The sequence below is a fragment of the Triticum dicoccoides genome, chromosome 3B (assembly GCF_002162155.2).
Source record: "Triticum dicoccoides isolate Atlit2015 ecotype Zavitan chromosome 3B, WEW_v2.0, whole genome shotgun sequence".
Lineage (NCBI taxonomy): Eukaryota > Viridiplantae > Streptophyta > Magnoliopsida > Poales > Poaceae > Triticum > Triticum dicoccoides.
Window position 1 is genome coordinate 10,877,561 of NC_041385.1, and position 12,897 is coordinate 10,890,457.

Genomic DNA, 12,897 nt, shown 5'->3' on the forward strand with positions numbered 1-12,897 from the left:
ATCCTCGGCACTCACACTTATCTTGAGGCTTTTAACAGTTTCCATTTACTTGTCTATGAACTGTATAGGCAACCAAGTAGTCCTTTACCGCGGACGCGGCTATTCGAATAGATCATGTTAACCCTGCAGGGGGTACTTCTTCATACACGCTCTCACCACTTACCGTCGTTTACACGACATGTACTCGGCAACCTTCAAGCGGAAGCCCAACGTGGGTGTCGGCCACGACCTACCTAATCACCTAAGCCTCCAGTCCAGGTTTATCGCCTATCCAGGTTCCATCCGCAGGGAGTCCGACCGAGGTTTCCCATACGGCCCCGAACGATGTGAACAGGGTTCCCGAGATACCTAACGGGTATTCGGTACACCGTGCCACGTACCTACCGCATCACAGCCCACCCCTACGGTCAGCGCTGTCCACGGCCTCCAGTAGGCTACAAACACCAGAAACTACTTGCAACTCCTGGACGGAGAACTAGGGTGAATAAGAAGCCGAGAGGGTCCATTGGTTTCGGGCCCAATGCATGGTAGTAGCCGATTCTTAAATCACACATACAGATCTCAGTGCTTAAGGTCGGCTTCAATGAAACAACCCACCATGTACTCCTACATGGCCTCTCATCGATACCTTTACCAAATCGTGTTCACCACACCACTCTCATTACCGACATAATCATTTCACTCTAGCCCATCACCCAGATGAACCAGACCTGACACGACTCTAAGCATAGCAGGCATAGCAAGGTAGGAACAACACATACATATGGCTCAATCAACTCCTACGCATGCTAGTGGGTTTCATCTAGTTACTGTGGCAATGACAGGTCATGCAGAGGAAATGGGTTCAACTACCGTAGCACACAGCAGTTTGAATCGCGTTGTCTTAATGCAGTAAAAGAGAGCAGGAGCGAGAACATGGGATTGTATCGATATGATCAAATGGTTGGTTGCTTGCCTGATGGTTCGATGCACGGATACGGTTCTTCGTTAGGGTAGTCACGGTACTCCTCGGGGACAGATCCTGTCGTAAAGGATAACGATACACAGGCATCACCAAACAATGTGCAACAATATGATGCATGCATGAAACATGGCAATATGAGTGTGTTGGGCTAATGCAACTAAAGCTACCAACGCTGTCAGGACCCCGACTCGATGTCACATCGATCTAGCTGGTAACACCTCATATCACTTTGCGGCCTCACGCACGGTATCCCCACGGGTGTCGTCTTACCTTTTCCCGGGACCGTTTGCGCTTTTTGGCTCGCGTATATGAAAGTGTCGCTAGCATCCATATGATAAAGAGCCCGGGCTGACATGACTAGTCGTAAACCCAAAGTGGCACAGACTTACAGGGACAGGCATCCATGACCCAGCTTCGAACGTGTCGGTCATCAGCAAGTGGGTCCGGGCTGTAGCACTGGGCTAGCAGGACTCCAGTAAACCGGGCTGTAGCGGGCTAACAGGACTCCGGTACTCAAAGCGTGACATTTCCCCGAAGGGACAGACACAGGAACGAAGAAGGACACATGCCGGCCAGCCTAAGTGTTCCAGAGCAGTAGCAAGCTACCATGGCTCAGCGGTAACACTAGGAGACATTTCCCGGTAAGAGAGGCTACTAAAGATAAACAACTAGATAGTCAGATCCCACACATACCAAGCATTTCAATCATACACACAATATGCTCGATATGTGCAAATACAACGAAGCATCACAACATGACTCTATGACACAAGTACTTTATTTAAGGCTCAGTGAGCCATACATAACATACACACAAAGGTACGGGTCTCACGACCCAACATACAAGTCATACAATCATACAAGCCAGCAGCGGAAGTAACTTGTCTGAGTACAGACAACTAGTAAAATAAAAGAGGCTTGGAAAGCCTCTGGCTATACTATGTGGTCCTTCACAAGCTCACGGTCACCACCTGGGTATTTTAGCCTACTCGTTGATGTCAACGTCTACATAGAACCCATCAGAAGGGGTTGCAGCGTCTTCTGTAAAAATGTAGATTATAGCAACATGAGTACAAAGGTACTCAGCAAGACTTACATCAGATCCTACATACATGCATAGTATCAAGAAGGGTTGGTGGAGTTATTGCAGCAAGCCAGCTTTGACTCTTGGCTAGGCTATCCTACGATACTTCAACTTGAAATAGTTTTGCGCACACGAGTCCACTATTCACCACTTCAATACACTACCGAGGATCCACCTCCGTCCTCCTACGGAGGAGCCATCCTCGGCACTCACACTTATCTTGAGGCTTTTAGTAGTTTCCATTTACTTGTCTATGAACTGTATAGGCAACCAAGTAGTCCTTTACCGCGGACGCGGCTATTCGAATAGATCATGTTAACCCTGCAAGGGGTACTTCTTCATACACGCTCTCACCACTTACCGTCGTTTACACGACATGTACTCGGCAACCTTCAAGCGGAAGCCCAACGTGGGTGTCGGCCACGACCTACCTAATCACCTAAGCCTCCAGTCCAGGTTTATCGCCTATTCAGGTTCCATCCGCAGGGAGTCCGGCCGAGGTTTCCCATACGGCCCCGAACAATGTGAACAGGGTTCCCGAGATACCTAACGGGTATTCGGTACACCCGGCCACGTACCTACCGCATCACAGCCCACCCCTACGGTCAGCGCTGTCCACGGCCTCCAGTAGGCTACAAACACCAGAAACTACTTGCAACTCCTGGACGGAGAACTAGGGTGAATAAGAAGTCGAGAGGGTCCATTGGTTTCGGGCCCAATGCATGGTAGTAGCTGATTCTTAAATCACACATACAGATCTCAGTGCTTAAGGTCGGCTTCAATGGAACAACCCACCATGTACTCCTACATGGCCTCTCATCGATACCTTTACCAAATCGTGTTCACCACACCACTCTCATTACTGACATAACATTTCACTCTAGCCCATCACCCAGATGAACCAGACCTGACACGACTCTAAGCATAGCAGGCATAGCAAGGTAGGAACAACACATACATATGGCTCAAGCAACTCCTACACATGCTAGTGGGTTTCATCTAGTTACTGTGGCAATGACAGGTCATGCAGAGGAAATGGGTTCAACTACCATAGCACACAGCAGTTTGGATCGCGTTGTCTTAATGCAGTAAAAGAGAGCAGGAGCGAGAACATGGGATTGTATCGATATGATCAAATGGTTGGTTGCTTGCCTGATGGTTCGATGCACTGATACGGTTCTTCGCTAGGGTAATCAGGGTACTCTTCGGGGACAGAACCTGCCGCAGAGAGCACCGATTCACAAACATTACCAAACAGTATGCAACAATATGATGCATGCATGAAACATGGCAATATGAGTGTGTTGGGCTAATGCAACTAAAACCAGGGGTGTTTGAACAAATTTGAATCAAGGATTCAAATTTCAAATTCAAATATGGCCTTTTAAAGTGCCTTTTCTTGTTCTGCTTAAAACATCAATTTAACTTGTTTGATCATGCATGAAAATAGTACAGATGGATAGATTGGATTTTTCTGATCATTTTTCATATATAATTTGTCCAATTTGGAGTTACAGAATAAAAGTTATGAATTTTTGAAGTTTAAATAATATTCTGGAATTTCCTGATTTAATTTAATTCCAGAAATATAATTATTGCGTCAGCATGACGTCAGTGGTCAACTGTGGCTGGCTGAGGTCAAACCTGACGTGTGGGGCCCACACGTCAGTGACAGGGGGGGTTAAACAGGATTAAATTAATCCTAATTAGGGGTTAGTGGCGCTGGGGCCCACTGTCAGTGTCAGGGGGGGTTAAACAGTAGTTAGCGCTAACCTAACCACCTGGCCGACAGGGCCCACGCGTCAGTGACCCTGGGGGGGTCAAACCCCAGGTCGGACAAGTCAAACCCCACCGGCGACATGACGCCGGCGAGGCCCGAGACGGCGGCGAAAGTGCTTTTTGCCATTCCGGCAACCAAATGGACGGCGGAAGGCATCTACGTGTTGCTGAGGTTGAGCCGCGACTATTGGTGGTGGTGGTTGGGCTCGGGGTGGCCGGAGTTGACGGCGGCGAGCTCGGCTGCGGCGGCCGGAGTTCGGGTGCGGTCGGGATCAGTGTTGCAGGGGGTTTGGGGAGGCGTTGGTGCGTGCTGCGTGCTCCTGGTGAGGTGGGGAGCACGATGGTGTGCTCGGTTGGGCGCTACGGCGACCGTGGCCACGACGGCGACATCGCCGGCGGCGTGGAGCTCTCGGCCGAGGTGGGGCTAGGGCCTAGAAGTCGAAAGAGACCAGGGAAGAAGGGGGAAATGATCCGGGGGCTCACCGCGGAGCTGCAGGGATGGTTAGCGGGCTCGGGGACGCGCTGGTGACGGTGAATTCGACGGCGACGACGGTCGGAGCCCGAAGAGGGGAACGGCGACGTGGCGGCGATGCAGGGCTTCCGGGGACCCGTGGAGCGGTGGGGAGGAAGAGGGAGTCGAGGCGGAGCTTCTGAGCTAGTCGGGGGAGCGAGGGGTGGCCGGAGACGATGGCTATGGCGAACGGCGGCGACGGTGGTGTTCGGCCGTGAGAGAGAGAGAGCGAGGGAGAGGAGAGGAGAGCCGGGGGAGAGTGAGAGAGAGCAGGGGGAGAGGCGTGGCGTCGTCCAGGGCGTCGAGCGAGGAGGGGAGGGCAGGCAAGCAGGCGAGCAGGTGGCGTGGCGCGGTGGCGCGCGCGCGCCGGCCACACTCCCCTCCCTCTGTCGGGACGAAGACGACAGAGGAGGGAGGTGGGCTGGGCCGGCTGCTGGCTGGGCCAGCCAGCTGGCTGGGCCGCACAGGGAGGAGCCCAGGTAAGCTTCTCCCTTTATATATTTTTCTGTTTTCTGTTTTTCTAATACTTCTGCAACTTTGTTGAAATAAATAAAATACCTAGGCTAGTTCAAAAATCACCAAACTATTCCTGGCCCATAGTTGGATTATTTCCAACATGAAACATTTTAGTTTGGAGATATTTGAGCATTTAAATATTTTATATTATTTTAAATGCCCAAATTCAAATATTTATGATTTAATTCAAAAACCCTAGGATGGCCTAGGAAAATGTGCACCATTTTTGGCAGAGGTTCTGAACCAAGACAAAAATGATGGGCATTTTAGAAGGGCATTTCAGGTTCATTGAAAAATTATTTTAGTAACCCTAGTTGGTTTCAGAGGGGACTGGGGGTTCTGTCATCCCCATTTCAAGTTTCTGATGAAAGAGTAAACATGATGCAACACTCTAATGCATGACTAGCTAGGTTGTGACAAATACATAGCTAGGTCTCTCTCCTTCCCCAGACATATACTAGTCGACCGGTCTCTACCCCCCCCCCACACACCGATAGTCGAACGTTGTAGGTAGGTATCCATGCCACGGAGAAGAACTGCACCTCTGCCCTCTCAAATTCCAATAGGCTAGCCGCCCTATATCTTTGACGTGGGCAAACACAAATTCGAGGGCACTCTTTATCGATCGCGCAGCCACACACTTCATCCCTGTTTTCAATTCTATCGATATCTCACGTCCATGACTCCGTTTCACACACATTGCATATGTTACGTTTTTCTGATTGAGATATCATCAACACATTGCCTCTGTTTCGCACAAACCATCTCTCTCACACCCACCCACGTACGTACCTGCACCTAAAGAGGAAGTGCACGCAGGACACACGTACTCACGTCTCGTTCCCAGCCACACCCACGCGGGTACATGGTGGAGTTCGTTTCTGTACGAAAAGGCAGCCCATGTGATAATTTGACGCGTGTAGCGGTTGTTTACTCGAAGGAGGGTCGAGTACCACGCCTAGAATATAAAACGATTGCCATGGGGAAAATGGAAAAATGGGTTTGTCTCTCGTCACACCATCTCACACAAGGCCGCCGTGGCCTCTCTCTCTCACTTGGTCAGTGATCCGGCCGCATCCCATCCGCCGGCGGAAAGGGAGGATGTGCATCATCTCTCCGTTCGACGGCGTTGAGGCAGCTCCTCCCGATCTGCGGTACCCGTCGTTCCCTCTGACCAAGCTCCGGCGCGGTAGGGCCTTCGCCACTTGCTCGCTGCTACAGTATGGGCAGATCCCGACCGCCGGCGCCCTCGTAGTAACATCCCGACGACCCTTAGGTACAGCTTCCTCCGGCCTTGCTCCACTGCCCATCTTCCCACGTTGCTGCATGTGGATCTTCTTTAGTTGTTTGCTTAAATCGTATCTCGGACGGCATACTTTCCATCTTGCAATCTCGTCCTCAAACCATTTTTGATAAACCACCATGTGTTATCTTTCCCTTTTACATGGAACATGCTTCTTTTTTGTCTGCGTATGTGTCTTCAACTCGTGTTATTGGGCAGTAATTGTTTCCTTTCGACCTCCTTTTGCAAACAGGGCTATCCATTTTCACCTCGTTGCTATTGCAACCTTTTGGTGAACTACACAAATCACTTTTCTGAAGAGTGTTTTGTGCAGTTCCGCCAAAATGTCACACGGGCAACATTTTTACATTTTTGTGGGACTGCAGAAAGGGAGATTGGTTTTGCTATCCTCCTCATCCAACTCCGTGCCTAATCTTCTCCAACAAGAAGTTAGTCCTAAAGAGAGATCGTAGAGGTGATCGGCTTCTATTTATGTGTGTTATGTTTCATCATCTAGTTCCACTATTATTGTAATCACACTGACTGGATATCTTTGCAAACAGGGATGGTCCGCCCGATTTTAGTGGAGTTGCACAAAATGATCGGATTGTGGTGTCCTTCATACACCTCTTTTTTGGCTACAGAGCTGGGTGAAACTAGCTGCCAAGCAATGAACACTTTGCCAAGGAAATGGAGCCATGCCTACGAACAGCATCGATCAATTATATTTTTTTCTTTATTTGTACACCTTCTCACAACTTTGTCTTCAGTTGTGATGTGAATATTGGCGCTGATCCGCGAACCATTGAGATGCATTAGCCATGGTAGTTTCATTTGTATTTGATGAAATGTTGTAATGAGATAATCTCGAGGCAAAACACATGAATCCTAAGTTGAAACCTTTTTTTTCCTGTGGGAACCAAAGTTGAAACCTTCATAGCATCACAATACAATTTCATCAAAATTATGCGTACATATAAACAAATCCTGAAGGATTGATAGCAATGCAAAAAACAATTCAACTTCGTTTCGCCGACATGTTGGACATCCTTCATCCGGCTCCACCTGCCATGCAGCAATATTGAGTGCACAACACAACTTCAGGGAAATATTCACCCCGGTCGTTGCACCGCAGTAGAAATGACTAGTGAGCAGTCAAATCACAGAGCCCCACCATCGCCACAGTAAGTTGCTCGGACGAAGCAACCATCATTTCTCTGTTCCTTGAATCCGTTGGTACTCCCATATTCCCACAGTAATAAGTTGCTCAGGTGAATCAACCATCACTATATCCGCTCACGTGTGATGACCACAGGAGCTATCCATTCAGATTGCATGTTAAAAAAATAAAGGTCGATAACTAATGCGGCAAACTTGCAAAAGAAAAAACTAATGTGGCACCTCGGGCCAACGCGGCCAGATCGCATTTTGCACGAGAAATTACACACCATGTTTCGTTGACATGTGGTCCCGTTCCAACATATCAGTGAGACGACGGCGAGTAGTAGGAGTATTTCTGAACCGACGTGTAGGTCGAGGTGCCCCTTCGTGAACCGTGGCAAACTGGCAACCGTCCACCGGCTCTTCGCCTTAACCTCTCGATTTGGAACTGTTGTCGCACGCTCTTCCTCTCCCTCCTCCATTTTCCTTCAGCCCTTCATCCTTTCTTCTGCCATTGTTCGATCGTCTTCTCCATGGAGGGAACAGGACGGAAACGACCCCGTTATTCTTGCCCCGATCTGAAAGATGACGTGGTGGAGGAACTCATTGATTGGTGCGACGTCATCACCTCGGCTAGCATGGCAGGTTCATTCAAGCCCATTCTCGACTCAACTAATAACATCATTACAAGGAACCCAAGAGTCAAGGAGCGGTTTGATCTCCCCTATCTTCTTCGCCGTGACCCTGATGACTGGCGCCATCATGACGGAGGCCTCGCCCTGTGCAAGTTGATGCCGCTTGATAATGATACGTATGATGTTAAGATGCCATCGCTTGAGGGCAAGGCTTGGGCAGGCGCAAATGGAGATTGGGTTGTTTACATTGGGTCCAACTGCGAGTGGGAACTTGTGAATGTGTACACTCGTGACCGGGTTCCACTTCCAAAAATCTCAGTAGACTGCCCAAAGGTTGAGCACACCGGTATTGTACGCACGTTCAAATACAATCATGGTGACTATCTTCTACGGAAGATAGCAATTTGTCGAGTTCCCAACCGCTCTTGGAATTACAACAACTATGAAGTTGTTGCTATCTTCGACAAGCTTGTTACCGTCCTTGGTGGTTTGACTCGATGGATATTGCTCAAAACTCAGTTTCTGTACACGGATGAGTACTGTGATGCAATTCAATACGAGGGCCTTGTGTTTGCTGCCACCACTCGTGGCACTATTTTTGCATGGAATCCTTATGATTTCAGTACATTTGTCTTCCACCGTAATTATAATTGTTTCATCCACATGCATGCGGGTTAGCAAGTTTCCCTTTACTAATTAACCTTCTTCTTGTGTTTCCAAGGTCCTGTGAACATTCCACCACCTATACTTGAAATTTTTTATAACCAAGGGGGAGATGACGATGGTGATGATCACGAGCATGAGGACGAGCAGCGCCCATATACTCTTTGGCACCTGGCAACTAATTCCGATGGATCACCTCTTCTCTTGTGTATACAACCACTGATGATGTTACTGCTAAGGAAGCAGGTGTAGTCTCCCATGGTCGCACTCTCCAGACCTATTCCAACACCCGTTGCATGGTATTCGGGATGGACACTAGTGTGCTAGCGCCAACACCTTCTCCCTGGTACAGAATTGATAGTCTTGGAGAAAACTCGCTCTTCCTTGGACAAAACTATCCGATGATGGTGAAAGGCGATCCATCTGTTGTTGACACAACGTTACTAGCACCATTTATGAGAAGTAACTGTGTCCATTAGCGTGGTTCCCTACCCTGGTACTGATATAGTAGGCCGCTTCAACCTGGATGATCAGTCCTGCGTTGGTCTCGAGATCGACAATAGATGGCCCGTCCCAGAGAATCACTTGTGGTTCAAAGCAAGCGTTTCCAATGCCGAGGAATGGTTGAGTTGAAGTTCATTTCATTGCTTGTTATTTGTTGTGTGGTGAAAACTTTAGTATTTATAATGTATCCTCGTTGTCGATGTGGGTTGATGACCTATTGTATGTAATAAATGATATGCCTATGATAAACTTACTAAATTTATGAATGGCTTTCGAGTTGCTTCTGTGAGTGAGTGGTGCGACGAGGCAAAAAAATGTTTTTCAAATACATAATTGTACGTGCATTGCAACAGGTTATCGGATGAGGCCAATCAACAATAGTAGTACACTATTTGTACTAGCTTCACATGCTTCGCGCGTCGTGCGGGTGTTTTTACTGTAGCCATATTGTACGTAACCAGCACCTCGAATCCTCAATACTAGTACTATATAGTAAGTAGTAGGAGTAGTAGGGTGGCATGGGCTAGAACTAGCATTCACGTCCAGGGAGTACGACACACGCCACAAGCACGACTTCCATCTGACACCATATTTCTTGGAGTCCGTGCTAGGGCAATTTCTTCAACTTAATCGTTTCTCTAACTCAGCCATCGCGCGGCGGGCGAGGTGGGGGTTTGCCGATAGTCGGTTTCCTCAACTACTGTAACGCCCCGAGACCGACGCTTCAGAAGCCTTCCAGTTATTTCGTTGCTGCTGTGTGTTTTATTTGTTTGTTGCATTCATCATCGCATCATTCGCATTGCATTGGCACTCTGTTGCCGTCATTGTTTTCAAACTTGCATCCGCTCGTAGTTGCCGCGTCCCCCCTTGCTTTCGTTGACCGTTTCGAGACCAACTGGGTTCTCGTTTCCCTCTTCTTTGTCCGCCTTATCTCTCTGCATAGTGCATAGACCCTCTCGTGTGCGCGTCCGAAACTCATCCGAACCCGAACCTCTCAGTCGTCATCGTTGGGTCCGGATCAACCTCAAATATTCCCTCAATATTTTCGGTTATTTTATTAGGCCACCCGTTTGACCTGGAGTCATCCAATCTGGATCGGATGATCCAAAACTCTCTCCTTTCTATATATAAAGACCACCTACATTCTTAATCAGTGCAAACCCTAGCCCTGTCCCATCCATCCATCTAAACCTCCCCACCGCCGCCACCCACTCTGCCTTGTACCTCGGGAGCTTGTCCCATCGCCGCTGATCCCCTCCTTCATTGGTATCCCCATCCCACCAACGACCACAGCCCGAGCTTCCACCTCGTTTTCCCCATCACCCCAATCCGTCCCAGCCAATTCCATCGATCCATCCATCCAACTGCACCACCGCCCGATCCTCCCGTCGCTCGAACCCTCCAACTGAGCGCTTCGTCCTCACCTCGTCTCCCTCACGCCGGCCACCAGCAGCTAGCAAGATGAGCACCACAACGCCTTCCCCCCCATCTTCTCTTTCTGTCCCTCTCTCCCTCCGGACTCTCATCTCTCTCTTCCTCTGCGTCTTCTCGCAGGGACCGAAAGGATTCGGCCTTGGCCTCGTCACTGCGCCGCTCCGGTGACCCAGTCCCCATGACCCCACGCCACGGCTTCCCCGCGCTCCGTTCCGCCCGTTCCGTCTGCTTCCGCGTCATCCCCGTCGCCAAGAACACCGGATCTCGCCACCCTGCCATGTTCCTGGAGCCGCGACGCCCGCTCGTCCTCAGCTTCGAGCGACCGCACGCGCCTGGGCCGCCTCCCCTTCACTCGTCCCCAAGTCCCGCTTCTCCGCCTCCCCGCTGCTGCAAGTCCCTCGTCGTGCCGCATCTCCTCTGCAACAAGCGGCAGCTGCAGCCACTGCAACCGCCCCACGCCGTTGTCTGCATCGCCCCGAACCGGCCTCCTCTTCGCTGTTTCCCGCTCCTCCGGCCACCTCCCATTTCCCCGTCCAAGCACCCATGCCTTCTGACGCCAAGCGTCGCCGCCTTCGGACGCCCCTGCGGCCTCGACCTACTGCCCCAGCGCCCTGCTCGCCTCCTCTTCTTTGTTCGAGCAGGGAGGATGACGCGCCTCTGCTTCGCCTTCGCCGTGAGCCGCGTCAGATCCGCCAGCCCAAGCCGGCCTGCTGCGCTGACCGGGCCAAGGCCCACTGGGTGAGGCCACACCCCAGCGCCCCTCCTCTATTTTTTCCTCCTGTTGGGCCAGCTTGATTTAGCCCGTTGTGTATTTTTTTTCCTGCCAACGAATTTGCTAATTAATCAGAGAACTGCAGTTTTACAGAAAAACCCTCATGTTCATGCATTTAATATCTCACAAACCGTGCATCGGATTAAAATGATTCAAACATGTAAAATGCTTAGAATTTTGTGTAGATTAATAATATCCCACTTTTATCCATGTTAAAAATGTTTAAAATGTTGTTTGTTTAAATTTGCTCATATGCCATGTTAAAATGATTTATTTCATAACTAAATAACCGTAGCTCGGTTTTAAATGTTCTTTATATGTAAATGGGGTGGAAAAATGCCTAGTTTAACATGGTCCACTTTATTTTCCTGTTTAACAACCTTAAAATATGGTTTAGGGAAGAACAGTACCAAAATTTGCATATGGGGATTTTTCCGGAATTGTTGTTTGTTGTTCTGGCCTCATTTAAACTTGCGTAGATAGGTAGTTTAATTATGCTTCACCCCTTGCCATGTTTAATAACATTTAATATTGTTGGGTACATAAACGAGAGAACTAAATATGTCAATGTGGTGTTTTGTCAATATGCAACTCGTTGCATATTGAGCTCCACTTAACTTGTAGTGTTGTTTGTGCATATTGTCATGCCATGCCTCATTAAACCGGACATGCATCATACTTGATTGTGCATCATGCCATGCTTATGTGATGGTTGTTTACCATGTTGTTTGTTTCTTTCCGGTGTTGCTTCTTATTGATAGTTCCGGTAATGTTGCGATTGTGAGGATTCGTTCGACTACGCCCGTTCGTCTTCTTCATGGACTCGTTCTTCTTCCTTGCGGGATTTCAGGCAAGATGACCGCTACCCTGGATCTCACTACTATCATTGCTATGCTAGTTGCTTCGTTCTATCGCTTTGCTGCGTTACCTATCACCTGTTTATCAAGCTTCCCTAATTGCCATGAACCTCTAACCTTTGACACCCTTCCTAGCAAACCATTGCTTGGCCATGTTACCGCTTTGCTCAGCCCTCTTATAGCGTTGCTAGTTGCAGGTGAAGTTGAAGATTGCTTCATGGCGAACATGATTATGTTGGGATATCACAATATCTTTTATTTAATTAATGCATCTATATACTTGGTAAAGGGTGGAAGGCTCGGCCTTATGCCTGGTGTTTTGTTCCACTCTTGCTGCCCTAGTTTCCGTCATACCGGTGTTATGTTCCCGGATTTTGTGTTCCTTACGCGGTTGGGTGATTTATGGGACCCCCTTGACAGTTCGCTTTGAATAAAACTCCTCCAGCAAGGCCCAACCTTGGTTTTACCATTTGCCTCACCACCACCTATACCCTTCCCTTGGGTCGGCCAACCCGAGGGTCATCTTTATTTTAGCCCCCCCGGGCCAGTGCTTCTCTAAGTGTTGGTCCGAACTGAGATGCCTGCGGGGCCACCTTGGGGCAACTTGAGGGTTGGTTTTACTCGTAGCTAGTCTCATCCGGTGTTGCCCTGAGAACGAGATATGTGCAGCTCCTATCGGGATTTGTCGGCGCATCGGGCGGCTTTGCTGGTCTTGTTTTACCATTGTCGAAATGT